This window comes from Vidua macroura, chromosome 12, assembly GCF_024509145.1.
Source record: "Vidua macroura isolate BioBank_ID:100142 chromosome 12, ASM2450914v1, whole genome shotgun sequence".
Classification (NCBI taxonomy): domain Eukaryota; kingdom Metazoa; phylum Chordata; class Aves; order Passeriformes; family Viduidae; genus Vidua; species Vidua macroura.
In genome coordinates, this window is record NC_071582.1 from 7,964,692 (window position 1) to 7,990,966 (window position 26,275).

The following is a 26,275-nucleotide window of genomic DNA, read 5'->3' on the forward strand; positions in this document are numbered from 1 at the left end:
TCGATTATTAATATATTAGAGATTTATTAACTTGAAGTTTCAATAAAAACCAAAGTGATTAAAATCTACAAAACAAAATTGCAAGCAAACAGGTCAAATTTTTGATGCAAACTACATGCTTTCCAATGGCAAATCCAGCCCCCTCCTTGTCACTTCTCAGTGCTGTTTGGCTTCATCACATCTGTCAGTACAGGTAACATTAGAAGACTATGCTTTTCTTTCTCAGTGGTGATTATGACAATTTACAAATGCTGTTCTCTTTCTCATCTTATTTTGTAATTAATTAGTTCCACAGGATAGTTGAATAGAATGATATAAAAAGATGAGCACATAATTTCCCAGTTATTAAATATATTCTACTGATAGATAAGATATATGATGGGCCTCTGGTGATAACTTTTTATTTTCAGGGAGCTTACTTCCTGCAGCTTTCCAGAATTAACATGATAATGAAGCTGCAAAGATATCTTGTAGGCACTGATGAATCAGGGTTTATGCTCTATAATTTGGAATACTTACTGTTTAGCTACTGAGTTGCTTAACTGAACTTGCTACCCTGCAGGTTTTTGCATTAATTTTTCCTGCATTGCTCCTCTTACAGTTAACCCTGCTTAGATCAGTTAACTTTTTTTTTTCAATAAAAGCATGTCATTTTTTCCTCTAGCAAAGTGAGATTAAGTTACATCAGAAGAGCCTAGGGCATTGTTTTGTTTACCTACCCAATGTTGGGTTTCAGTGTCTACTCGCTTCTGGGAGAAAAACAGCTTGCAGTTGTTTTCTTCAATCAATAAACTGCAAATTTAATGAGAAACATGGTGCATTAGCAATATTTTCAAATTTATCAGAAGTACAGCACTTCAGTAAGGGAAGGCACTGGAATTTATAATGCTCTTACCACTTGGAGATAGTGCAATGACGTATGTATGACTGTGTGTCTTCAGTTTCCATGTGTGTTAATAGTCACCAACAGGAGCTTTTAATGTTTCAGGATAACGAGTGATGAGCATTTATGATACAGCAGCACTAGAGAAGGCAGTTCCTTTCTCATATAAATATACACATCCTTCTATGGGGGTTCAGTTTTCATTTACTTTTTAGAAGCAAAGCTCATTTTAGGGAATTTTTCAAGTATTATAAAAGAGCATAAATGCTGTGTAAGTTTTGGTGTACAGAGCTTTCGTTACTACAGAATTATTTTGCTGCCATTAAAATGTTGTAACTCTCACAAAATTATTTGTTTCAGTGACAGCAATAGTAAGAACTGATGCCTTTACCGTCTGAACATTGACTTTGAAATATAAAGTCTTTCTGGAGCTTTAGGTTGAAGCCCCAGAAGGGATGGTTCAAACCTCTGTCTCTTGGCTGCTAAATTAAGGGGGTTTTGCAGTCTCTTGTGACAGGCGTGTTGGCTGAGACCTTGCAAAGTCAAGTGCCATCTGGTCTGTTTTGGACATCAGCAGTATTTGTCACAATGTGAAAGTATTCATTGTCCTTGTTTTTTTACTTACCTAAATGGCTTTGTCTTCATGTAATACCTTTCCACTTTGTCTAGATTCCAATAACATGGGCTTTATATGGATCAAGTGAATTTCTTTCTCTATTTAAAGGAACATCCAGTGTAATGAGGAGCTCTCCAAACATTACAGGATTGCAAAATAATTGTTTTACAGCCTGGGAATAGCAATCCTCAAAAATTGTGCTGGACACCTGCAAGAGCTACAGCAGTGCTTGGTGATGGATCAACTTAAACAACAGGGTGCTTTCTTCCCCTAATACTTTTTGAACCATGTGCCAGAGGTTCTGTGATTCTAGTGTTGAGTGCTTGATGAAATCTTTTTTTTATTCTGGTAAGAGAAAAAGCAGGGTGACACTGTCTACCCCTCTGTGACCTGTCGCATGAACTTTCTCATAATTAATTTTTATGTAAACCTTAGTAGATTTGAGCATTTCTTTATCAAAATGCTAATACATTGGCAGTACAGAACTTCATCGCTAAACTAGATTTTAATTACTAGAATCAGAATGAAAAATAAAGTTATATTAAGAAACTGTAGTGCTCTAGAAAGAAAACAATTTACTAATATTCTGAATGTCTGTAAGTGTTTACAATGTTATCTTCAGAATATTTTATAATTTTCAGTTTTCTGGTATCATTAGTGCTGAATGTTTGAGATATTCATAGTAAAATACAGTAGCTGATGTTTTGGTATCATAGAAGAAAAATTTCTTGACATCTCAGGTTCATTACCTATGTGTGCTTATTTACAAAGCTTGTCTTGCACTATTTCAGGATACTTTTGGCAGAGCTGGCATTGGAAAGTTACTGCAAATTATTAATAAAAAAGGGGGGGGTTAAAAGAGGCTATACTGTGGATTGTCCAAAATTAGACAATTTTATAATGTAAATAAAGAGAAAAAAAAAACGCTTTAGCACCCAGTACAAATCTACCTATGGGAGATTTACTAGTTTAGTAGTAGTTTAATACCCAGTACAAATCTATATAGGTTGACACTTTACTCTGAAAGATTTGTGTAAGGTTTGTCTTTGAGTTACATAGAAAGTGGCTTGATTTCCAAAATATGAGATTAGTCCAAGGAAAGTGTAAAATAGATGAAGACTGCAGGAGATGTTGAAAGCAAGAAAAATCCTCAGGCGTAAAAGAATTCTCATTAACTAAAAATATAAATAAGTGGGGGATTGTTTCCTTTTCTTTTGCAATTACAAACAGCTGTTAGTAATCTTCTAAAATCAGTAGAGCTAAGAGCAGTCACTGCAGTAATAATGGATTTCCTCCTTTAGTAAAAAGGAATGCTCCTAGGAAATTAAATAATTTTAGAATGCCTAATATACCTATAACTTGGAGCAATCCATTTTTGCTTCTCATGGAGACTAAATGTAACAGCCTGTTAGACTTAGAATCACAGTTTATAGTGTGGAGACTCTGACTTGTGATGATAGCAGTATAAAATATTTTTTGGTTATTTCTGTACTTGTAACTGCTACATTTTCTTTTTCTTGATTTGCACAGTTGTGGTCTGGTCATTAAAAAGTTGACAGACTTGTGTGTGTTTTTGCAGAAGCTTTAGATTGCCAATACTTTGGATTTTTGGTGCAGGTTCTACACCATTTAAGATGTTGCTCTCTTTCTGGAACAGAAATTAAATTGTTGAATTGAATTAGAATAGACTAGAACTTTTAAAAAGCAAATGCTGCCAAATGACAAAGTCTTTTGTTAATAGTCTTTCATTGTGTATTGCCCCTCTACCTCAAGCATTCCATTAGAAAAGGTCACATACCATCAGCCAGACAAGAAATCATTGTGCAAATTTGCCTGCAAATGTCAAATGCTGTAAAAATAACTGCAAGGGACTTCAATTTAGTCTTATGTCCATACACTGCGTCCTGATGTGTCAGACCTACTGCACATTGACAACTGGCTAGAGAGGACCCTTCAACCTGCGGCCTGAGGCTGCAGCTCTGTAGGCCTGGCCTGTGTTCAAAAATAACACTGGTTACTGGTTTTATCTGAGTTGTCTATGGGTTGGTCTGCACTGGAGCCTCTAATCACAGGTCAGCTACTCTGCACTCAATCAACTGTTGGAACAAAACTTCAATGTGGCAGGTTGTAAGCTTCATCTATGGCCTGGCAAATGTGGATTCACAAATTACCAAACTGTTGTCTTTAGTGGTAAGCAGTTTTGTAAGCCTGGGTGGTGTTGGGGGATTTTTATATTATAGTTAGGTATTGAGAAAGCAACTGCTGTTTTGTCCTTTTCTCCCCCTTTAGTTTTTGTTACCTAACATTTTCTGTTAGTTCTACAATGAAATTTGCCAGTTTAAAACTTTGAAATGCACTATGTCCTTTTCCAGTAATCTTGAAAGTGATTGATAGTATTTGAAAGATAAGGGATAAAGGAACTAAATTGCTCTTTCCTGCTTCTCTTCTTATCATCATGCAGATTATCACACAGGTTTTGGAAACTGTCACAAAAACAGTTAAGTGCAGTTTGCTGGTTAGCCTGAGCTGTGTGTGGGCTGGGGGCCAAAGGGGTTTCAGCACTGGTTGCAGCTTCCTTCTCAAAGCCAGGAAGAAGGGCTCATGTGACTGCATGGGGAACAGGAGCTCAGGAGCTGAACATTAAACAAAATTAACTTCTCAGTGAAACCCTTTCTTGGATTTAGGGTACCTCAGTGGCTCAGATTTCATGAGACCTGTGGGGAAAGTCACTAAAGGTTGTGTAATAAGTGCTAAGGATTTCTTTCCCAAAGCTGTTTTTCTAAATGCCTTGTCATTCCATAGAGGAGATGAGGTTTTATTGTCTGGCTCTGCACACTCCTTAATTTCTTGAGGCAAGTTACCCAATTTGCTTCCTATTGTAGGTGTATTCTTTGCTTGATATTTCCAAGCTTGAAAATCTGAAAAAGCAGATTAAGCTGGTTTTATATATTGAAATAGTGCCTTTGCTGTGGAACATTCTGTTGCCATAAGTGAAGAGGTACAGTAATTTCACTAGAAACAACTCAAAAATGTAGTCTGGTTCTATTTATTGCACCATTTAAATTTCAGAAATAAGTAACTTCTAAATTATTAGCACAATTATGTAATATTGCAATAACAAGTGTCAGATATAGTTGTGTTTGCTGAGTTGTGGGTTTAATTCCTTCTGTCAGTTTGATTCACTGAGACATTATCTTGTGGGGTTTACAACAGAGTAATGAAAACTCAAACTCCAACCCTTCAACACTCTGAATGGGGTAGCAATGTAAGCTTTGAGAAAGAAATCCAAGTTCCCCAGACTGCTTCCTGATAATGTCATGAAGATAGAGCTGTAAAAATAGCCATGTACATTTATGGCTAAATGTCACTTCAGGAACTGATGCCCCTAGATGGTGCTGTAACTCAGAGCCTGGTTTCCTAGGAAGGCATTTTCCTGATCAATTCTGCTTTGCCCAGATGATGCATGAGGCTCACAACGAAGTTAGTGTAAGCTGTATTGATTTAAGAGACAAGAATTAAGCATAGATAATTTTATGTAACATCACCAATGGTGAGGACTCTTTAACACTATGAAAGGATTGAGCTGTACATTTATGAGGGTTTCAGGGTGGGTATTTTTGTAAATATGCAGTTTGTACCCTACCAGGAAAGAGGGTTATAAGGATCTGTCAGCCACACCTGTATGTACACATGATGATTTTGCACCTGTATCATACCTTGGATAAATAAGAATTGTTTACATTCATTTAGTACAAAAGTAGACTTGATTTTCAAATAACACAGTGAATTTTGCAAAAATAATGTATAGTATTTTAACAATGTCATCATTTTAATAATAGGCATGTGAATGTTGCAATGTCAGTCAATCCCAAGGGAAGCAGTGAATATAATTATTATATTCTCTGAAGCCGGAAATTTGGTGAGGTGTGGTCCTGTTATGTTTCCTTCATGTGATCTGATATTTTACTAGATAATACCCTTTGTGCTTATTTTGCATAAATTCTATGGGAATAATTATAGTAAAATTCTTTTTTCTGAGCAGTGCTCTGGACACATTTTATAATACATTGCTGTTACAATAGATTTGCTTTTCGTTTCATTGTTGGAATAAGCAAAAGCAAAACATCCTATCAATAGAAGTACTATGACATAAACAGAATCAGGGAGACATTCTGACTAGATAGCCCCACATAATCTCTGAGCTGTTTTCAGGCGGTTTTTAAATTTGAGTTTTTCTACATGAAGAAAAAGTTGTTTGTATCTTTATAAATTATCTTTTCCACACAAGTCAATTGCTGTCATTTAACATTGTTAAGCAGTTGAACAGATTGAATAACATCTGTAAAGGAAGCCAGTTAAACATCTATGTAGTGCTGGGATCAATGAGTTGGCTTCAGCATTTGCATCTTAAAATCAGTCCCAGTTCCTAACATCTACAGATATTTTTATTGTAAAAAAAAAAAAAATCAATTTCCAAACATAGATGCTGTGCTTAATTCTGTGTAAATAAAACATAATTAAGAATAAAAATCTAAACAGTCTTAAAGGTAACTAGTCTCAGTGGTCCTCAGAAACTTCCAAATCAACTCTATCAATTTGCAGGTATAGAAATGATGAAATGTGGTTAACTTTGTAAAGTTGATCTAGAATTTCATTAAGGTATTCTTTCTGGAAATATTTGGAAATGTAAAGATGCACATCTGTCACATGCAGAGATGACTTAATACCTCCTCCTGATGCATCCCAAGGTGTCAGTGAGCACCATGCCAGGAGTTAACATAAACTCTGGATCCTAAAATGAGGTTACAGAGTCAGCTATGACTGGAAGAAGGACTGTGTTGTGGTGGTTTTTTGTTATATTATTGTTTTCAATAGTTGGTTTTGTACCTGCCTCCCCTCCCCTGAGGCATTGGTTTAATCCCAGCTGTCAGTCCTCCCTCATACCTACCCCTTTTTCTAGAGATTTCCCTGTCATTTTTGTATCCTTCAACACTTCATTGGTTTAGTTAAACTGTTCCCCTCCCCTGTAACTCCTTATTGGTTCAAACATTTTAATCCCCGCCTTGTGTTTCTCCTCCGCCTGTTTGTTATAGGTTCCCAACCCTAAACTCCACCCCTGTCCTGTTCCTTAAAACCCACTGCCCTGCCTTTGTTTGTGGTCCTTGTCTCTGTTCTATATTGGAATTGTGGATGCTTTTTGTTTCACCCTTATGGTTTAATAAATGATCCTTGGATTTATAAGCAAGGCCCATCTTGCTTTTTCTACGTTGATGTTTCAGCGACTGCAGGCGAGATCAGGGCCCCGGGGGAGGTGTCGGGCCCCCGTCAAGCGCATAACACCGAGCACACCACGGCAGGGCTGGAACAGGAAGGGTTGATACGCTTCTGGGCAGAATGAGCTACTGACTCCTGTTGGGGCTTCCCCCATTTTCCTCTTTTAATTTGCTCTGCTGCCCTTTGCTTGAACTGTTTCTGTACTGACTCCTTTGTGTCCAGTTCCGTGTAATCCCTCCATGACCCTTTTTATCATGTTGAGTGCAAGGAATATTCCTTGGATAGTTCAAAGATTCTGTTTAATTTTTTCCGAATATATCTTCATATTCTTTTTGGTCAAAAAACACAGTACAGCTGAGTTTAAATATGGCTTTATCAGTGAGAAGGTTTTTATACTCTTCTCTGTTACATTGGTGCAAGTTCTTCATTGATAATGAAGAACTGCAGAGATGCTACAGAGATCATAATTTGATTTGTAAATCTTTATTGCATTTGATAGTGCATGAGAAGAGAGCAATGTGGCTTGACTTTAGGAGTTTTCATGACAGCTGAAGAAAATAGGTGTTACTGTACACTGAACAAACGTTACTACAAATATTGAGAAGTGGTCATTATGAAACCTCACAACTGCATGTTCTGCATGCATGCAGAGCAATTATCTGAGTGATAAACACAGTTCTTAAAACTATTCCCTTCTTTTTAAAGGCTGGTTAATTCCTACATCTTTGCAACTGAAGGCTACTATGCAAAAAGGGGGGAAAATTATTTAAAAATCAACAAGTCCAGAAAGGTCGCTAAACCCATGATGTGCATATTAAGTATCTACTTGTACAAACTCCTCTTTAGCAAAATGCTTGAGCCTTTTGGCTGTATGTCAAATTATGTCAGAGACTCTGATCAATAAAGAAGCTGTTGGCCTCAATGCTGCAGTCTTATCCAGGAATATGTATGATTTGGTGTGGGTGGCGCTTAGCATATATGTGTGTGCACATGCACATACATTTTTTATTAGACTTGTACTGATTCCATAAATGTAGATGATTAGGATTGTAAAGCAGTTAGCTGAAATATTGTGGGGGTTTTTCTTAGGCAGTAAGAAACTGGCACTTATAGGCTGCTGTTTTGAAGTACTGTTGCAGAAGCTTTGCAAGCTGAGCGTGCTGGGCACACTGCACTAAGCTGGGCCAAGTTTGTGTAGCACAGGCTATGCCCCTGGAGAGTCACTCTCTGTGAATGCTGTCTTCCTTTAAAACAGAACCCTGGGACTTCACTGCTGCTTGTCCTGTTTGTCCAAGGGTGCCCAATAGAACTGTTGCTGTGAAAGTGACTTCTCTTTGTGAATGCAATTCTGAGGGCAAATAGGTTTTGGTGGTTTTTTTGATAGTGGGAGTAAGTAGGCAAATAAGCACAAATATGATGTGTGAGGGAAGATGCTGATGCTTTGTATTTCTCCAAAATGTAATCAGAGTTCAACAAACCATAGAAAACCTGCAACAAGAGTGAGTTTAGACCTCCTACTGCCATTAGTTTCAGTGAAATAGAATTAAACTGAAAATAGATTATATTTGTGTGCCTTAAAACTGGTCATTATAATTTGGTATACTGATGAAAGTGGGCTGGGGCAAACTGGTATTAGTTGATGTAAATCCAAATTAATGTAATAACCTTCCCTTTCTGGATGAGTCAACAGAATTAACAAATGGTGTAATCTCATTTATTCTTCTGTGGTTCATATAAGTAGTTCATAAATAGCAAAAGCAAATGGTATGTTGGGACTGCCTCTGATACAAGAAGGAAGGGATAAATGTGCTTTATTCTCATCTACAAATCTTCCAGTTCCAAGTGTATCCTATCATTTCAGAAAAGACCTTATAGTCTTATAAGGCTATTTGAAACCCTGTTGTGGATCACTTATCCTTTGAAGATAAATGTTTATGAGGCTATTTGCCTTGCTCCAGCCCACAAATGGCAGAATAAATATAAGGGAGAGATGTTTGAAAGCTGAGGGGTCTCTTGACTCTGAATTTTCATTAGGAGTGAGTGAAAAGCTGGAGCCTGGTCCATGAAGAGATCTGATTCAAGTGCTACTTAGCCACCTAACTCAGGGATTTTGTGTCTGCTTTAAGATCTGGACTTTAGCAGAGTGAATTACATGTTGAGATTGTATTTCTGTCTTTTAAAATTTGCTTCCCTGAAGTATTTGCAAGTATTGTCACAAGAAGAGAGTTGTTTCTAAGTGTTTGTAGTAGGGAGCCTGTCCTTGTTTTATTTGCTATGACTTGCATTCTCTGCTCAGGTTTTTTTGATTTCAGAATACCTTTGTTCTGGGCCAAGGTAATATATGGGAGATGGTTTTTTTGAGATGCTTTATCTTTCCATTGCATTCCAGTGAGAAAATATTTCAACTCCTTTAAGCTGTGGTTCTACTCAGCTGGTTCAGAGAAAAGCTGTAATTGGAATATGAAAGAGAAAGGTATTTTCCTAGCTGAAATTCTGGTGGAAACTCAATTACACTGCAGAGATTCTGAGCTGAGCTTCCTGGAGTGATGAAGAGTTTTCCTTCAGAAACAGCTTTTGAAGGTGGCAGTACACTTCTTTACCTGACTTTTACCTGTTTAAAAGTAGGAGCACAAAAGGAGTAGCAGGTATCAGAGCTGTTCTTTTCTACAAATTATTCCATGAGTTACCTCTGCCTACATTTTTGTTTAAAAGTAGCTGCAGAATTAAGTTTGCAAATGTCAGCAAGAACTATAAATAACTAAGGGGTGCAGCCAAAAATTCACTTTTTTCTTCAGACTATTTCCAAGTTTATCTCTTTTCTAAAAATAAGAGGGTTTGTGTTTCAGTTTTTCAGTTTAATTAGATGCAGTTTTCCCCTACAGATATTCAGAAGATGAAGGCTTCATTTTTTTTTTTTGTCTAACCCTTTCTGTCCTTTTCTTTTTGTCCTTTTTTTTTTTTAATACTCTTATACATATTGTGCAAGATTTTAATCTTCTGGCAGCTTTGTAATGGAGCAGTTTTCCTCCTGTCTAACAATTTTTGAAACCAATTTACATGCTGATGAATGTTTTATCCAGGAAAGAATTTTGAGAACACTGATTATGATATCAAGATCACTAAACTTTGTCAAACCTTCCAGTAAAGATGCTTATCTTTTAGATTATCCCAGCATTCCTTTGCCTGTCAACCACTGCAGTCAGTAATAAGGGAAGATGGCAGGATGTGTCAAACTCACACCTAATGGATGCTTTTGGCAGCAAGGGGTAGTTGGGTGATTTTGAGATGAATATTGCTGAAACCCCCCCTGAACTTCAGGTTATGACAGTGCTATGTTCTCACTGGGAAAGCGCAGAAGGCAAAAATGGGCAGTGATAACTTATTAGCTTATTGATCAGGGCAAATCAAGCTTACATCAGTGGGGTGTCAGTGGATTCATGGTGATGCTTTTAGAGTATACCAAGTCACAAGGCAGGCTGACTTAGGTTCTGGAATGGAGCTGTGTTGTGGATGAGTGGTGAGGAGACAGAAACAGAGAATTCCTGCATGCAATACTCAGTCTTCACTGCTTGTCATGCCTCTGATTATTGCTGGTGCAGGTTGACTTTCTGTCCTTACCTTGGAGCTCTTCACTTCTCTGCAGTGGTCAGTAACATCTCATCTGAAAGCTGTTGTTAGGGCTGTTTACTGCACACTTGGTGCTATCATTTTAGTTTTTATGAGAATGCATCCTGCATTTTGTATGTTCAGATCCCATGAGTAAAACTGTGTGTTAAAGGTTGTAAACTTTATTTCCAGTGAGGTAGGATGTAAGGGCTCAAAAATGGAAATTGTGCAAGCTCAAAAGACTTGAAATACCCAAGTGGCCAAATACTACTTCTGGTGCTATAACAGATCTACAGCTGATTCATTTTCACTACAAATATCTTCTGTGTTCCAGAACTGCTGCCAAAACCACTAGTTTGTGATTTGGAATACCACCTTAGTAAAAGGAAAACAACAGGAGCAGGAAATGTTTTGATCCTCAGCTCTAATGGATTTCGAAATTATGTATAGTTTTGACCTTTCCCTAGATGAGTTGCTGTAGAATATAGCTACAAGTTTGTCCAGAAGGTGCATGGGCAGGTTAATTTGGTATATTTATCTAGGGTTACTAATAGACTAAAGCAACCTACCTTTTTTTGCTTATGCTGGTTTTTTAACATCTGTTCGGGTGGAGAATTCTGTTGTTTAGCTTTTTGTCATTCTAGTTGCCTTCTGTAACTGGTTCTGATCTTTAGTAACTGATTGATTGAAGCTAATTGATCTGAATTCAAGTACTAGAACAAATTCAGAAGAGAAAAGTGATCTGATGGTCTTTACTGCAATTCTGTTTCCTTTTGATAGGCATTTTGTCAGGGCAGTGTTATAGCCGTGTTTTTGGCCGCTGCTCTGTCTTTAACAAAGCCTTTGAAATGCATGAATTTTTTGTTTATAGTGTAGTTGACATTGCTAGGAAATTCATATTCATTCTCAAGGAGATGAAATATCAGCATCTGATCCTAAGTAATTACATGAAAGGAAAAGGAAAACTAATTTGCTCAGATTGTCTTTTCATTTCTTCGACTGAGTTATTTGAGTATTTTGATACTGTTTTATTTATTGAAAATGAGTCCTGAAGTAATGGAGTAAAAGCTTGTTATGTCGAGTGATAAACTGGAAGAAAAATAAATATTGATAAATGATGAGTCTACACAAAGGAGAGTTAAACTCTTGAGATTCTGTGCTTCATTTATAGTAAAGATTGTTTCAATATCATTATTTTACTGAAAGAGAAACTCAGTTGTAAAAAATCAAATCTACTTTTCTGTTTTGACTTTGACATTTTGTACTATATGTAAGTGGAGCAGTGTCCTTAATCTGTTGTCAACTCATTTCTGACACATACACATGCATTTGAACCAAAGATGAGCAATTACTTTTCATATATCTGTTGTTTGGCTGTAATGGAAAAGTGACTTGGATCTGCAAAGTGCAGCCAGATCTTCAGGTGTTGTGTACCCTGGACTAATATATGGGAAACTTGAGAAGTTTTGAAAGGTAATACTGAATTCTTTTTCTTCTTTAGGGTGAGAAAGGTAAAAAGAATTCTACAGAATTAATAATTCTTAATGTATCCTGTTAAATGCCATCTCATTATTGCTGAGTCACTCAGCTCTTCAGGGAGGCATATTGAAGGAAATCTAAAGGGCTATCTCCAGAAGTGGGAAGTCTTGATTCCTTTCCCATATTCATGTGAAGACACTTTTTCTTGGCTGTAACTGGAAAAAACACTGGAAATTAGAAATAAGCTTTGGGGGAATGCATCTGCCAATATCTAGAGGGAATTGTTCTGATCTTAGAATCTGTTCTTGCATTTGGCAAGAATTCTCCTTCACTCCTCTGCATGTCTGTCTAGGCTAATCTCTCTAGATTTGTCTGTTCTAGCCCAAAAATAGAGCTATAGACAGGAGTTATCTGGTAGCTGTTAGTGACCTAACTGCTTTTTCAAGGAGGAAGACAGAGGCTAATGCTGTAGGTCTGAAACCTTTTTTCCTCAACATCCCATCTGTATGTGTTTAATTTGTTCCAGGGGTCAGAGTTTTGTTTGCATTACTGTCACTAGTCATGTCTTTTGAGAGGCATTGAGCAGAATTCCAAAAGGAAACCTCTTCACTGAAAAAAATACTTCATTTGAAGAGATACATTGTATTGTTTTTCATCTTAAAAAAAAAAACAAAAAAAACCAAAAAAAAACAAAAAAAAAAACCAAAAAAAAAAAAACAAAAAAAAAACAAAACAAAAAAAAAAAAAAAAAAAAACAAAAAAAAAAAAAAAAAACAAAAAAACAAAACAAAAAAAAAAAAAAAAAAAAAAAAACAAGCTCCCAGGGAATGATGGCTAACTTTTCGTCAGTGAGCTGTCTCTAGATTCACATGAATGCCTTTTGCTTCAAGTGGCAGCTGGTGGGTGATTATTGACTGTGAGCTGTGCTGTAGTTTTTGGTTGCCACACAGTTTGTATAACATTTAGGGTTGGTTGCCACACAGTTTGTATAATGTTCAGTGCCATATAGTGCACTTGCAAAAAAAGAAGACAAATCTCAAGTTAGAGTATGTATGGATGCCATATGGCTGGCTGTACCCAAAATCACCATCCCTGCTTCTCTGCAACAAAGAGAATATAAAAATTGAAAAAAAGACTTCCTGAGTTACTGAAATATTTTTGGTATTTTTTAACCAATTTTCTCTTAGTAAAACTATAATAGAATAATGTTATGTATTTAAAGATTCAAGTGTTACTCTATAAGAAAAAGAGTAATTTTGAGGCCATAGCTGCAGATTTAAACATTTTCTACAATTTCAGTAATAATTTGTCATGAGATGGAAGTGTTTGAGCTGACAATACTCCAATGTAAATCTAGCTGGATTTTTCATCCAAACATCAGCATATGCCATGTGTTTCCTTGGTACCACTGTTATTTGTACCTTAGTTGGGCTTCACTAATATTTCTGCTGTGATGGGAAAATGCAGCAACTGACAATCTTGGTAAATGACAATAAAATTTCTCTGTGAGGGTGTCTGTCATATCCTTTGCCTAAGAGTCTGGAAAGGCATTTACTGATATGGAAATTCTCAAACTAAATTCTAAAACTCATCACATTGCACTTGAAGGCCTCCTGGCCTGTGGCCTTGTTGCTTGTGTTTGTCACCATTTGAACAGTTGTGTCATGCTTTCAGTTTGTTATACTGACAGCAAATAGAGGCATAGTAATAGCTTGATATGGAGGAATTTTAGTCAAATACACATTTTTGTATAAAGTTCCCTTTTTTTCAACATAAAGCTTGTCTCATTATCAAGGGAAGAGGTCTTTGCTATCTTTTCTTTTTACTGAAGAACCTATGATGGAGTTGTTTCTTCCATTAGAAAGCCTCTGTGCCTAAGAAGTTTGGCCTTTAGCAGTAGAAGTCAATCTAACACCCTCTCTCAAGGCCAGTTTCCAGTTGCTCTCAGTTTCTTGCTCAGAGTTGGTTTGTTTGTTTATTTATTTTCCCATACTCAACAATTGATTTAAAGAATCCTTTTTTAATCTTTCTATGCAGTCTGACAATTGCCAAAGGTTTTCCTCCTATTTCTCTGCGTTTCTCCCTAACACCATTCAGCCACTGAAATAAACCCTTGTAGCAATTCAACATATGCTGTAAGCTCTCGTGTGAGAGGGAAGGTTGGTGCAAACTTCTTGCTACTTCAGTTTCCTAGGTGATTGTGATCAGAAGGGTCACTGTTTTCCTGAGCAAACAAACCAAAGGCAGCTGATGCAGGAGCCAGTCAGGCAACCCCAGCATGCCTGGTTACATGAGAACATCCTTACATTCCCATTTTCCTTGTGATTCAGTCAGAACATCACTGCTTACACTGGTTGTGGAAACAACTTTCTAGTTATTCTAGACTACTGTGAGTCATTCCTCTGTCTTGGGTCACAGTATGGCTAGAAGATTACTTTCCATGTGATGGGATCTTAAAGCTTTTGATTTCCTTTGTCTGTAACACTCCATGTGGCCTTGCAAAGGGAAAGAGGGAGATATTGCTGATTTCTTTTTCTCATACCTGAAAGACTCAGGAGGAGGATCTAACAAAGTCAGTCCCTTGTGCTGTACTGTTACTGTAAGGATCTGCAGACAGCTGGTAATATATACAGTAAATATATTAAACAGAATGTTCCTATTTTATTCCCAGTTTTATTGAAATTGTGGAGATGAATGAGATATCAAAAAGAATTGCCACAGAAAGAAAACTGCCTGAATTTTAATCAGGGTCAAATCATTGAACACAGCTGTGACAGATGAATGCAAAATTTAGTGAAGTATCTATTGCAAGACTGTAAATTACATTTCTCAAATAGTTGGCATACTACTTGGCAATGTAATCAATCTGGGTTAAACACTTGCATATAAATTATCTTTTGCAAACAGTTCCTTGAGATACAGATGATGAACTCCAATTATTGAAGAGATAAATGCTTTGTCCTTGTTGTTCATGTGTTTGGAAGAGGTTAAAAAGCACTTGTTTGTAGCACTAAGGGAGTTTATTTTGCCTTGAAGGAGTTATTACTAGATTAGAAGCTGCAGAGTTATGTAAACTTTTGAAACAGCTTTCCTACTTTTATTGCTGGAGAAATTCAATCATTCTGGTAGCACATTGAAATGAAAATATATAATCTGTGAGCTGGTAGAGCAGTTTAAAAAAGGAGGGAGAGGAGAAGAAGATTTGAAGATGTTACTTCAGAACTGCTTTTATTAGGAGTAATAATATCAACTCAGACCTCATGATGGAGGCAGACACGCCAAACGTCTGTAACTTAACACACACCTTGTGTGCAAGTAGCAATTTCCTAATGTGTTTCTAATTTAAAAGCATGTTGTTCAGAATATGCAACAAGTAGCATGGTGCAGTGCTGGCTGCAAGAGAAACCCACACTGGTGGAGTCTGAAAAAAGAACTCAATGCTAGAGAACATCCAATGTAGCATCTGAAATGACCACTGAATGCAGCTACACAAGTCACACAGGTGCCACTGTGAGTGTGGCTGTAAATGTGCACTGTCCAGCCCCAGCACAAAGGGACTTGGCAGAGACTGGGACTCACTGACAACATCTAGAGCTAGCTACATGACTCATGCAGGCATTTACAGTTAGACGGGAATATTTGATAAAAGCTGGGTATCAAACCTGCTACAGCAGCATCATAAAGATGCCAAGATGATTATCAGTCATATGTTAAATATGAATAAGGAAGCATGAAATTATCCTCTGTTTTATGCAAGTGTTATGTGCAGAGAAAAATATGGGTAGCTGCTGCTGCTGTTCAACAAAAGCATGGCAGCACGTCTTGGAAAGTCCAGAATAAGAGGCTCTGGGGGCCTGTGCCAGTCAGCAGGGAACAGGGCATTGTGTGTGTTTCTAAATACAGTAAGAGTTTAGAATAGTTCCAGAGAACAAAACAGTTAGACATAGGAAACATGCAGTAGGATAATCAATCCTAATCCTTACAGCTTAATCTCTGGGGAAGTGCAGTATGGGTCCTCATTTTCAGCAAGAGAGGAAACTGATAGGCAGAATTTATCCTACACACATGTAAACCATGATGTTCTTGCTTCAATATTGCACCACACAGTAAAAATATACCCGAGAATCTGTTCTTCTGCCTGTGTCATTCCTCCATATCCCAATGTGCAGTGCTGCTCAACACTTCTGCTGAATTCTCTGTAGTTTACATAAACAAGACATCAGCATCGTTTATGTCTTCTGACATTAAGGCCTTTCATTTGTGTTGTAAGAAGAGGAATTCTGGTGCTTGGTTTGGGGAGGGCATTCCTCAAAAAATTAAAATGCAAATGAGCAATATTAGCAGATGGGTCCTACAATATCTTGAAAGGAAGGCAGTTTTCCCAGAGAATAAAAACTGCCAAAGGGCTGCTACAGTACAGTTACCTTGAATTAGGTACTCTTCTTCTGTAAGATAATGACTTTTTGTCTTTTGGTGTAGTCTGGTAAGATCCCTCAGTCTTTTAAATTAATGTTGACATTTCAGAGAAACAAAATTTTAATAATGTCAATTATTAGTGGTATAATTTGCTGTCTGTGTCCCTTCCTGGGTCTGTCATCTGTTTTCTTCAGTGAGAAATAAATGGGTATTTTCAGGTGTTAACCTAGCAGTTGGTGAGTCTTCAACTATTAGAAATAAAAGATCTAAATTCAGGAAATTGTTAAAAATGGTTATTACTGCTCACAGACTAAAGTTGGTTAAACATCTCGAGGAAAATGTATTTGCAAAGTTATGGATAAAATATTTTTAAGTCTCAGAATAATATATGCTAATAGCCTGATCCCTCACTCCAGCACACCTGTGATGTTTGTGCTGTACTGTAGCTATTGGTGTTACAGCCTTTCTGCTGATAACAAGCTTGGTGTCATGGGAAGGGACATGGTCCTGTGGCAATGCACTGGGCAGAGACTGCACCAGCTCTGGATTCTTCCTGTAGCTCCACAGGTGAGTTGCTCTGTGACTCAAATGTCTTGGTTTTTATGAGTGCTATAGTGAAGCTGCTGAAAATGTGTATCTGCAGAGACAAGACTGAGATTTCAGTTTGTTATCTTTACTTTCATAGCTGGTTATATAACTTGTAAAGCTCTGTGGTTTCCACAGTGCAATGGATGTCTGCCTTGCTGTCCATGCAGAGGCTGGCAGGGTGAGTTTGGGTCGCCTTTACACAGATTTTCAATAATGCAAGTGGAAACAAATGCTGCAGCAGTAAAGGCATTGGTAGCTGACACTTGGCACAACCAGTGGCACATCTCTCAGGTGGCAGATCAACCTGGCACTCAGTCCATTTGTAGCCTCCATAGTCAGCTTGTTTAATTACATGTGCCCCCTGTTACATTGTTTCACTCAGAGGCTATTGAAGTACTACCCATACAACTTGTCTTCTGTCATTCATCCTTTGGAAGGTTGAAATAAATAAGAAGTTAGACCTTTTATATTTTCATACTTAGGGCTTAAGACTCTATATGGAGCTTTCATATGGGAAAATGTAATAAAACTTGGAAATATTGAAGTTCATCTGTTCCCAGGCAGGCAGTATTAAAGGCAAGTGTTCCTTCAATGGTTTTCTTTAATACCTCATTTTAATTAATGACTCAGATATAGCTGGAAATCTTGGAAATAAATGAGAGTCTATGGAAAGTTATTGACAGATGGCATGTATGGAAGTTTTGTAAAATAATTATTGGCAGTCTGTCTTCAGCAAAGATAGGTTACAGTGTTGCTGTGACAAGAATAAACAAGCAATTTTTTTAAATTGTAGCTTGTTTCATTTCAGAGTAAGAGCTGTAATGAGAGTTGGATAAAAGCTTTCTGTATGGTTCTGTAACACATGCCTCACCAGGCCGAGTACAATCTGACTAATCAGTCATTCCTGATTTAGCAGTGTAGTTTTGCTATAACAGTATGTTCTGGTGTTACTGATTTTGTTTGCCATTTTCAGAGTTGAAGTAGAGCTGAGCATCTGATGAATTGTGCCCACATCACAATCGCCTGCAGAAGCTAATGACAAATATCATGACCAGGGGCACTCCCGCCTTTCTGTCCAGTTTGCAGTTCTGTAATCTTGTAGCACTGATGCACTCCAGGAGACTGTTTGCCCTTACTAGAGGTGTCTCCTGAAGAAAGCCTGGCCAAGAGAATTTTAGGTATTTCTTCTGTAGTGTTTAACTTCCTTTATCAACCAAATCTGAAATGCATTTGGCCTGGTGCTCACTTGGGGTGGCAGGGGTGAGAACTGACAAAAGGAAGGACAGAAATTTCACTGAACATTTACATGGTTGCCATTAAAACACTTCCAGAATTTATGTGGTCACACATGCTTCTTTCAAGTGCATGTGTATTTCAAGAGAAATAAAGAGAAATAAATTAAACTGGTTTTGATACAATTAAATAAAATCCTATTTCAGTATTTAGAGCCTACTTTGGGATTCAGCGCTTCATCACTGTTAAGTATATAAGACTCAAATGCAACAAAAATGTGTCTGAATACATCTGGCATACTTTCTGACTGCAAAAACTGTGTCTTTTGGGTTGCCCACGTTCAAATCAATTTGAATTTTAAATATCAAAAGTATCTTAACAGAGAAAGTGTATGGCAAGGCTTACATTAAACTTCTTAGGCTGAGGACCAAATCTCCACTGCGGAGTTACTGTGTACTGCAGCTTTCTATTTGTAAAAGGGGAGGAATAGAATACAGTGTGAGACTAAACATACTTAAAGTTATGACATGTTCAGTGGCTTTTTAATAGATGCATGAGTTTTTAATCACTGGAATAGTAGAAGCTCCTTAGACTATTATATAAAAGCCTTAGCAAAATCTTTAAAAGAATCATCCCGATTCAGACTATGTGTCCTTATGGGATCTGTATGGGTGTAAATCTCTACCGAGTTCTTATTGATTTCTGCCTTGTGTGAGGATTTTATGTCTCGTTCATCAGAAATACAGGCACCCTTTGCACCTAATGAGCTTAAGGGATTAATTTAATTGTTATTTTCCCTAAGAAGGCTAATTTGACCAACACACAACATTGACCTTGGTGTCACTCTTTAGGAGAGAACTCTACTATGATATTTTGTTTACCTCTGATGTGAAATTGCATATTCATCCATGATGTAGGGAGCTGACAGAGAAAACATCCATATGTCTAAAATCCCAGTATTTTAGACATCTTGTTTCAAGTGGCATCTTGCTCTTTGAGATGATTTATTTCCACATCCTTTTCATTATTCAATTCGGATGCTGCTTGGAATGTTCTCTATCAGTACAGTTGCTTGTTCTGATTTTAATCTGAAGATGTCAACTTGCCTTTGCAAACCTATACTAATAGCAATATATAGAAACATACTTGTCAGCTTAAGAAACCTTTAATGCTTAAGGGAAATGTAGAGTTGTTGATCTGGCTCAGTGTAATTCACAAATAATATAACTGAACAGGATTTTTGCTGGTTGGATTTATCTGGTTTGCAACCTGAATAGTAAGTAGAATAAAATCATAATAGTGATGTCCCTAAACAGGCATTTTTGAGATTTAAGATGTATCAATTTTCATGATTTGTAAGAAATTCATGTTATGGAATGTTATGGCCTGACATGTTTGTTTTTCTGATGTGCAGCAGTCATGTTATTCCTAAATTAAAATGGACTTGGCTTCATATAGCCAAATCACAAGCCTTCAGCAAACTCATCAGAGGGTGCTCCTTTTGATATATTCTTTCCCAGTGCATATCCATCCTGCTTCCATAGGAATGTGCCCTCCATTGCTGGGTGCACAGCAGCAATATTCAAAAGTCAGGAATGCACCAGGAGATTGATCCATAGCATGCAAAACCCTGCCCAAAAACGAGCACTCAGCAGGGGTGTTCCAATGTATTTACTGCAGCTTAAGTAAGCAAAGAAAGGACGTTTCCTTACTCAGTATTTTAGGTAAAGATTAATGCAGCTCTCCATGGGAAATTATTTTAACTGAGTTGCCATTGTGAGGTAAAAATTTCCTGCCTAAAGAGTCTTACTAAGGCTGGGGGAGGAGAAGGAGGGAGAAGAAATTTATGGGCAGCAAGTCTCTTATATAGTGATACCTTTTATGTTGTTACTTTCTTTTTGTGGAAAAGTCTTTTCAAACTCAAAACTCTGCAGAAGAAATAGGCTGTTGTGCCTCAAGCAATCGAGTCCTATAACTGCCATTTCTGAAAGATTTGGGTACTAAAGGATTTAGAATTCAAATGTGTAATTTTAGTATGTGTTGAAAACATTAATAAATTACTTTGCAGTTTTGTACCAAAATAGGCTTCTGTTGTGAAGCAGAGGTTTCTAATATGCAGCTATAAATTGCTGGCTTACAGTCCTTCCGTCCTACAAAGTTGCACTATCAAAATTTAATAGGAGTATGTGCTGTGAAAAAACAAGAACCTTCAAAATCAATCTAAGATTTGACTCATCTTTTTAAAAGCTGATAGAAGGAAAAAAGTCTTTCCTCTTATCTGGCTTTACTTTCACTGCTTTGAAATTTAAGGATGAAACAATCATCTGAAATGTTTAAAGCATCAGTAATTACAGTAGCATTTTACATCTATCAAATCTTTTGTTGATACAATCTCTTGTTATATAATATGATCATTGGGCGATAAAACAGAAATAGAAAGACTTAGTGTGTTCTGTGCTGCTGTGCCCTGTTGTTTTCCCACCACTCTGTGCACTCCTGACTGGGAGTAAAGGAACTTCAGCAGGGTGGTCTGTAGCATTCCATGACACTGAATAGGCACTGTGATGAAACTGGCACAGTGTTGGGACTTGTGTTCCACATGTCCAGCACAGTGTCCTGCCAGGGATTAGTTTCATATTTCATGTGTATGCAATCTGCATGCACTGTTGAACACTAACTAGATTTAGAATGTTTAAATTCATCATTCAAAATGCAATTTTGCTCTTTCGTGTCTCAGAGCAAAAATGTGGCTGAATGAATTGGAACACTTCTGCCTAATTAATGAGTTTTATGTGTCACCTCATTGAAGAAGAATATGAATGATGGATTAAATACTGCCTGTCTTCCTCCATCATTACCAGATGTGATTGTGCCAGTGTTTGTCAAGTTAGCACTCATGCATAAGTGAGGAATGAATGGGATCCCTGCACTTTGTCCTGATCCAGAGACTTGCCAGTGTAAATAAAGAAATGCAAGACTAGCAAAGTTTCTGCTGTACTGGATTATGGAGCTGTGCAAAAGAACCAGCGACCAGTCACTCAAAGATAGAGCTGGAGGTTTTCAAAAGAGTAGAAATGCAGTCACAGAGCATTTGCTGAGAGCAGCAGAAGACGCCTGCGTAGTCTGGAAGGCATGAAGAGGCTTCAGGGCACCTCTGTGTAACAGAATGAGCCATGACTCATTCAGAATAAAGTTTGAAAGGTCTGCTGGAATTCTGAATGAGAAAAAAATTCTTTTGAAATTGGTGCATGCATTTTGATTGAGAAATGAGCAGTTTTTCTTGTGCTCAGTCTGTTTTCTCAGCTTTCCAAAAGCAAAATTCAGATTGATTAGGAATCATTAGGAGTGGTTCATTAGGAAGATTACATTGGAAATATTGCATCTATAAGAAATGCAGCATCCCACCTTAATGAGTAGAAGTTGTGCTCTTAACAATGAGTGACTTTTGCTTTTCCACAGGCTTGGATTTTTTCCTTTTTGGTTTGTTTTGCTGCCTCTTGAAGTGTGCATCAGCCCTGTAGTGATACAGCTGCCCCTTCAGAGACATCTTTTTTTAGTAACACACCTGGTTAACTATAATGCAAAAACTAAGATTTCATTTAAAAAAGAAAAAGCATCTGTTACAACTATGAGTGCTTATTGATTGAGAGTAACAGTACTATGTTACTACAGGAGATTTCCCTGATTTAGTCCATTAGTCAACCCTGAAATGATTTCTCACAGTAGGGCACACCTCCCCCTAGACAGGAGTGGAAGTCTTGACCTTAAATGAATCTCTCTTCTGGATCCAGAACAAACGGTAGGAGATTTGTTCAGTTATCTCGAGTCTTTTATGGGCTATTGGGTTTCTAACTGCACTTTCTCATACTGAGTGCTGAACTCTTCATGTCCAGTGTTGACCCCCATCCCTTATCTCTGGAGCTTACTGAACTACTCATCAAGAGCACACTTTGATTAAGAGAAGGAAGGCAACCCGGCTGAGTTGCTCTTTCATGCTAGTGACTGAAACCCTCAGATGAAAAAAAAGGGGCAGGAGTTAGCAGCCATGTGAATTATTAAAATCAAAACAACTGTCTGCACATTCTGGCAAGGTATTTCTTATATAATCAACATTTCTGTGGTTAGCAATCCTATTTTCCTTGAGATACAGAACCCTTATGAGGGAAACAATGTTCTTAATCATAACTGTGTGCTATAAATATGGTATCAGATCTCTATTTTATTAACTTTCCTTCTGCTGTAAAGAAAACAGTTAAAAATAATCTAATCTTTCCCTTTGATATGCAGTCAAATACCCTTTTGTAAGCTGTTAATAATGTTTTAAAATATATTTTCTCAAATTTATTTTGGAGAAGTGTTGAAATCAATGATGGTTACTTTTTTAGACAGGTGTTTTTTCTTGACAATTAAAATTTCCTGGAACTATGAATTTATAGAAATATACTTCCCTTGCACTAAATAATCTGTTTCCACCAATGAATTCTATTTGTGAATCCGTAAGCTTACAGAAAACAAATTAGTATGTCTAAGTAAGTGAAACATAGGTTATGTTGTTGTGTGGCAGCAGTGGAGGGAAGACAGTACTTTTTCTGAAAATCCCTTTTGACTGGCACTGATGAAGGATAAAAGGAAGTATGTCAAATTAAGTGGGTTTTATGTATTATGTAATTGAAATCATTTTACACCAACAGATAGGTATTTGTCTTTTGCTGACAGGAATACCCAGTCACTCTTTCATTGATTTTGCTTGGACACATCAATATGGCTTTGCTGAAACAAGCAAAAGCAGCTCATTATCTTCTCTTGTTCTTTGCAATTCATCACCAAGGGCAGTCCTGTCCTTAAATTGTTCAGTAAATCTCACCATGCCCTCCTGAAGGCTCTGAGCACACAGGGCTGTACCTCCTACCCTTGGATCTATTTATTGGCACAAGCATAAGCACACTGGGCTCAAGGATTGCCAGCTGTCTCTTTGATATAGCTCCTCATCTGTCTTTAAAAATAGAGAACTACTTCTCTAATTTTGAAAACCATGTTTTTTCTTGTCAACCTTATTGTGACTTCAAAAACAAAAGGGGGACTCTTGCCACAACTGCACTTGACAGAAATTGCTCCGTTGAATGTCTGAACACAGGCAGCTCTGAGAGTATAGATTATTGCTCCTTTTAAGAATTGTATCTTTAAATTTGTATAAGCACAAAGAAACTTGCATTCAGTTGTGATAAGGCATAATACCTTGTCCAGATTTTGCTGGTGTTCAGGCCAAGGTTCAGGGGCTTATAGCCAGCATGAGGCACTCCCTTCTAATGCTGTGCAGTGTGAAAGGGATCAGTTCTGTGACCAGCTGGATTTACAATGTTGTATCACCATAGATGCATATGTCATAATGGCTTTCCCTGTGTCTTTGACTCAGCTGGAGTTCTAGTTTCATTTATTGTTGCCCAAAGGTTTGTCATGGAAACATTTTTACATACTTTTTTCAACTGTTAATCTGGAAATTAATATAATGGAACAAATTTAATTAAGAACAGGGTAATAGTCTTTTGAAAGAGAGATGCTTTATATTCCAAAAGTATCCTTTCAAGTGATCTATAGAAAGCATGTTTATTTTAACTACTGGTAAAATATAGTCTGTATTAAGGCAGAATGAATGTGAACTGTGAGATCATCAACAGAATGTAGCAGTTATTGAAATGGCACCATAATTCAGTAAAGCAATTCTGGTGTATCAGTTCAGTATAAAGCATGCATGATTCACAAACAAAACAAAATTAATCTGGGCAACAAAAAAGTCATGAGAAGGTGAAGAAAGTATTAACTGCAAACTAATTAATACACTCTGTCCAACCAGTCAGAATTCTCTTAATAAATCTCTACAAACCGAGCACATCAATCAATATTCTATGTGTTTATGCTAGGAGACCTAGTAAATATGATAATTTGTCATATACTTGCATGGTTAGTGAAACAAATGAGTTATATTTTCTATTAACATTTTACTTCTGTAAGTCTTGTAACCATCTTGCACTTCACATGCAATTTATGCCACAATTCATAAATTGCTCTAGAAACGGATACAAACTTCTGTCTGCTCCGGAAAATGGCAGAATTTTTTGCATTTTTCAGAAAGCTGTTTGAGATTACAAGATTTCTTTTCATCTCTGTGTCACATTAAGTCACTGTTTCACCATTGTTTTTTTTTATTACTGTACAAATTTATGTTGGCTTCACTATTTAGATCCTTTAATGTTCTCTAACTTCTCTCTGTCAGCTGTTTGGATAATGCACTGCTTTATAAAATTCTTTAAAGCAAATCATATTTATGAATGTCCTCATTATGGTATTTGACAAAGAATACATGGCCTTATTCTAGGAAAGAGATCTTAATTGGATATTAGTATCTGATAAAAGTTCTAAAATTCAAATCAGAGTAATTGATATGTCAAGAGAACTTAAATTTCAGCTCCCTGATTCTTGATTATAGTACTTACAAGTTTAAGCTGAGCCTTTTTAGTTATATGGTCTTTCCTACAAAAAAATCCTACTACAGTTCACAGAGCTCTTAATAATAAGAGTAGCAGTACATGGACAGTGGTTCTACAGAAGGAGGGTTTACACAACCTTCAAGTTACTCTTTGAAAAGTAAAGACACCTCCCTAGCAATTTTGTCAACTGGAGAATCAATTACAGCAAACCTCCAGCTACTCCTGATTTCATACAATTCCATTCTAGATTGTTAGTATCTAATTTTATTCCCTTCACCTCTGGCTCATATTTATTGATTTGCGTTCTGTGCAATCAATATGTCTTTCAGTATGGATCATGTCAGTATTTGTTCTTTCAGGATTCTCATGGTATCATTAATCAGTCTTTCTCCTGGGCTTCCCAGGTACTTGCTGCAGTATTATGTAAGCTGGTTACAGGATCAGAATTGGCTTCTGATAAGAAATCACCTCTCTTCCCCATATTCTTCCCCCCAGTTAAGAGCAGTTGCAAATTACAGCTGCTACCAGCTAAGTAAAAGCATAAGTAAAGCTTCTTTGTCTCTATGCAGCACATCTCTACTTACATGCAGACTGCTTTCACTGCAGAGGTAACCCAGAGCCTCAACCCCCTGATTCCTTTCCTTCTGTAAGAACAGAGTCTTTTATACCATTTTGTTTATACCTCCAGTGTAGTTTGCAGCAGGGGCTGTCTCTGCTGCTGTGGTGAGTGCTGATGATTTTCAAGGTCACTCCCACTGTAGTGGCAGCAGACTGAGTGGGTACAGCATCTAACGGTGCTGTCTCCTTTGTAGTCTCGTTAACACAGATATGGGGCTTGCTTAAACTGTCAAATGTTTACACAAAGTCGGCCTAAATGCCATTCACCTTGAAATAAAAATATAAACTTAAGTTTGTTTTTCAATTCATGACATTGTTAATATTGCTGAGAGGGTCAAGTAAGATATTAACATAATTGTTCAAAAGATTTTGTAAATCAGATTTGAAATCTTTTCCAGATCTTTACATGTGTGTCCTCACAAAAGTTGTGATCTGTTATTTAAATCAATCAAAGGTCTCCCTTCAACAGAAATGATGTCTATTATGCTGATGTTTTAATTAATTTTTTTGTGTAAGGAAGTTTCCTCATGTCATATTTGTAGTGGAAAAAATTAATTGTATTTCAACAGTGGCTTTCTAGTTCATGCAAGTTAGGCAGCCTTGCCAAGCTATGCTAAGAGCATCTGCTTGTTTGTTTATGTGTTGTCTGGTTTCCTTTAAATGTTCTGTGTTATGCACTACTCAGCTCACCAGGACTCTGTTTCCTTATTTTAAAAAAAGGAAATAGAGTTCCAAGGGCTTGGTATATTATTTCTGTAATAAAACATACTGAGCTGCTTTTTCCTAGAACCTATGATTATAGGTTTTATTGGCTTAGGTTGATTAAAAGTTGAAGTTTTTGCTTTCCTGAGTACAATTACTGTCCACATCTAACCAATGTCACACTGTGTATATATAATGTTTGTTAGCTTATAGCTGTGTAAATGGTAAACAGGCATACCAGTCATTTGCATTAAAATACAGAATCGATTCATTTTAATACTGAAAAACATCTAGCCTTTACAATTAAGTTTTCTTTGAAAATGTTAATGTAATTAAAATGCAGAAAAAGCTGTTTGAATACTCCTTAAGCCAAAA

At 37.0% G+C, this 26,275-nt stretch overlaps 2 long non-coding RNA genes across 2 annotated transcripts in view; one reads left to right on the forward strand and one right to left on the reverse strand.

Moving 5' to 3' along the window:
* The window catches only part of LOC128813356 (uncharacterized), a 49,267-nt gene that overhangs the window by 17,194 nt on the left and 5,798 nt on the right, over positions 1-26,275 (forward strand). The gene's annotated exons all lie outside the window — the stretch shown is intronic.
* On the reverse strand, positions 17,019-23,419 carry LOC128813357 (uncharacterized). The gene is made up of 4 exons (XR_008439002.1): positions 23,331-23,419; positions 21,501-21,630; positions 18,501-18,561; positions 17,019-17,290 (listed from the first exon to the last, which is right to left on the reverse strand). It is a non-coding gene; the product is annotated as an uncharacterized LOC128813357 (long non-coding RNA).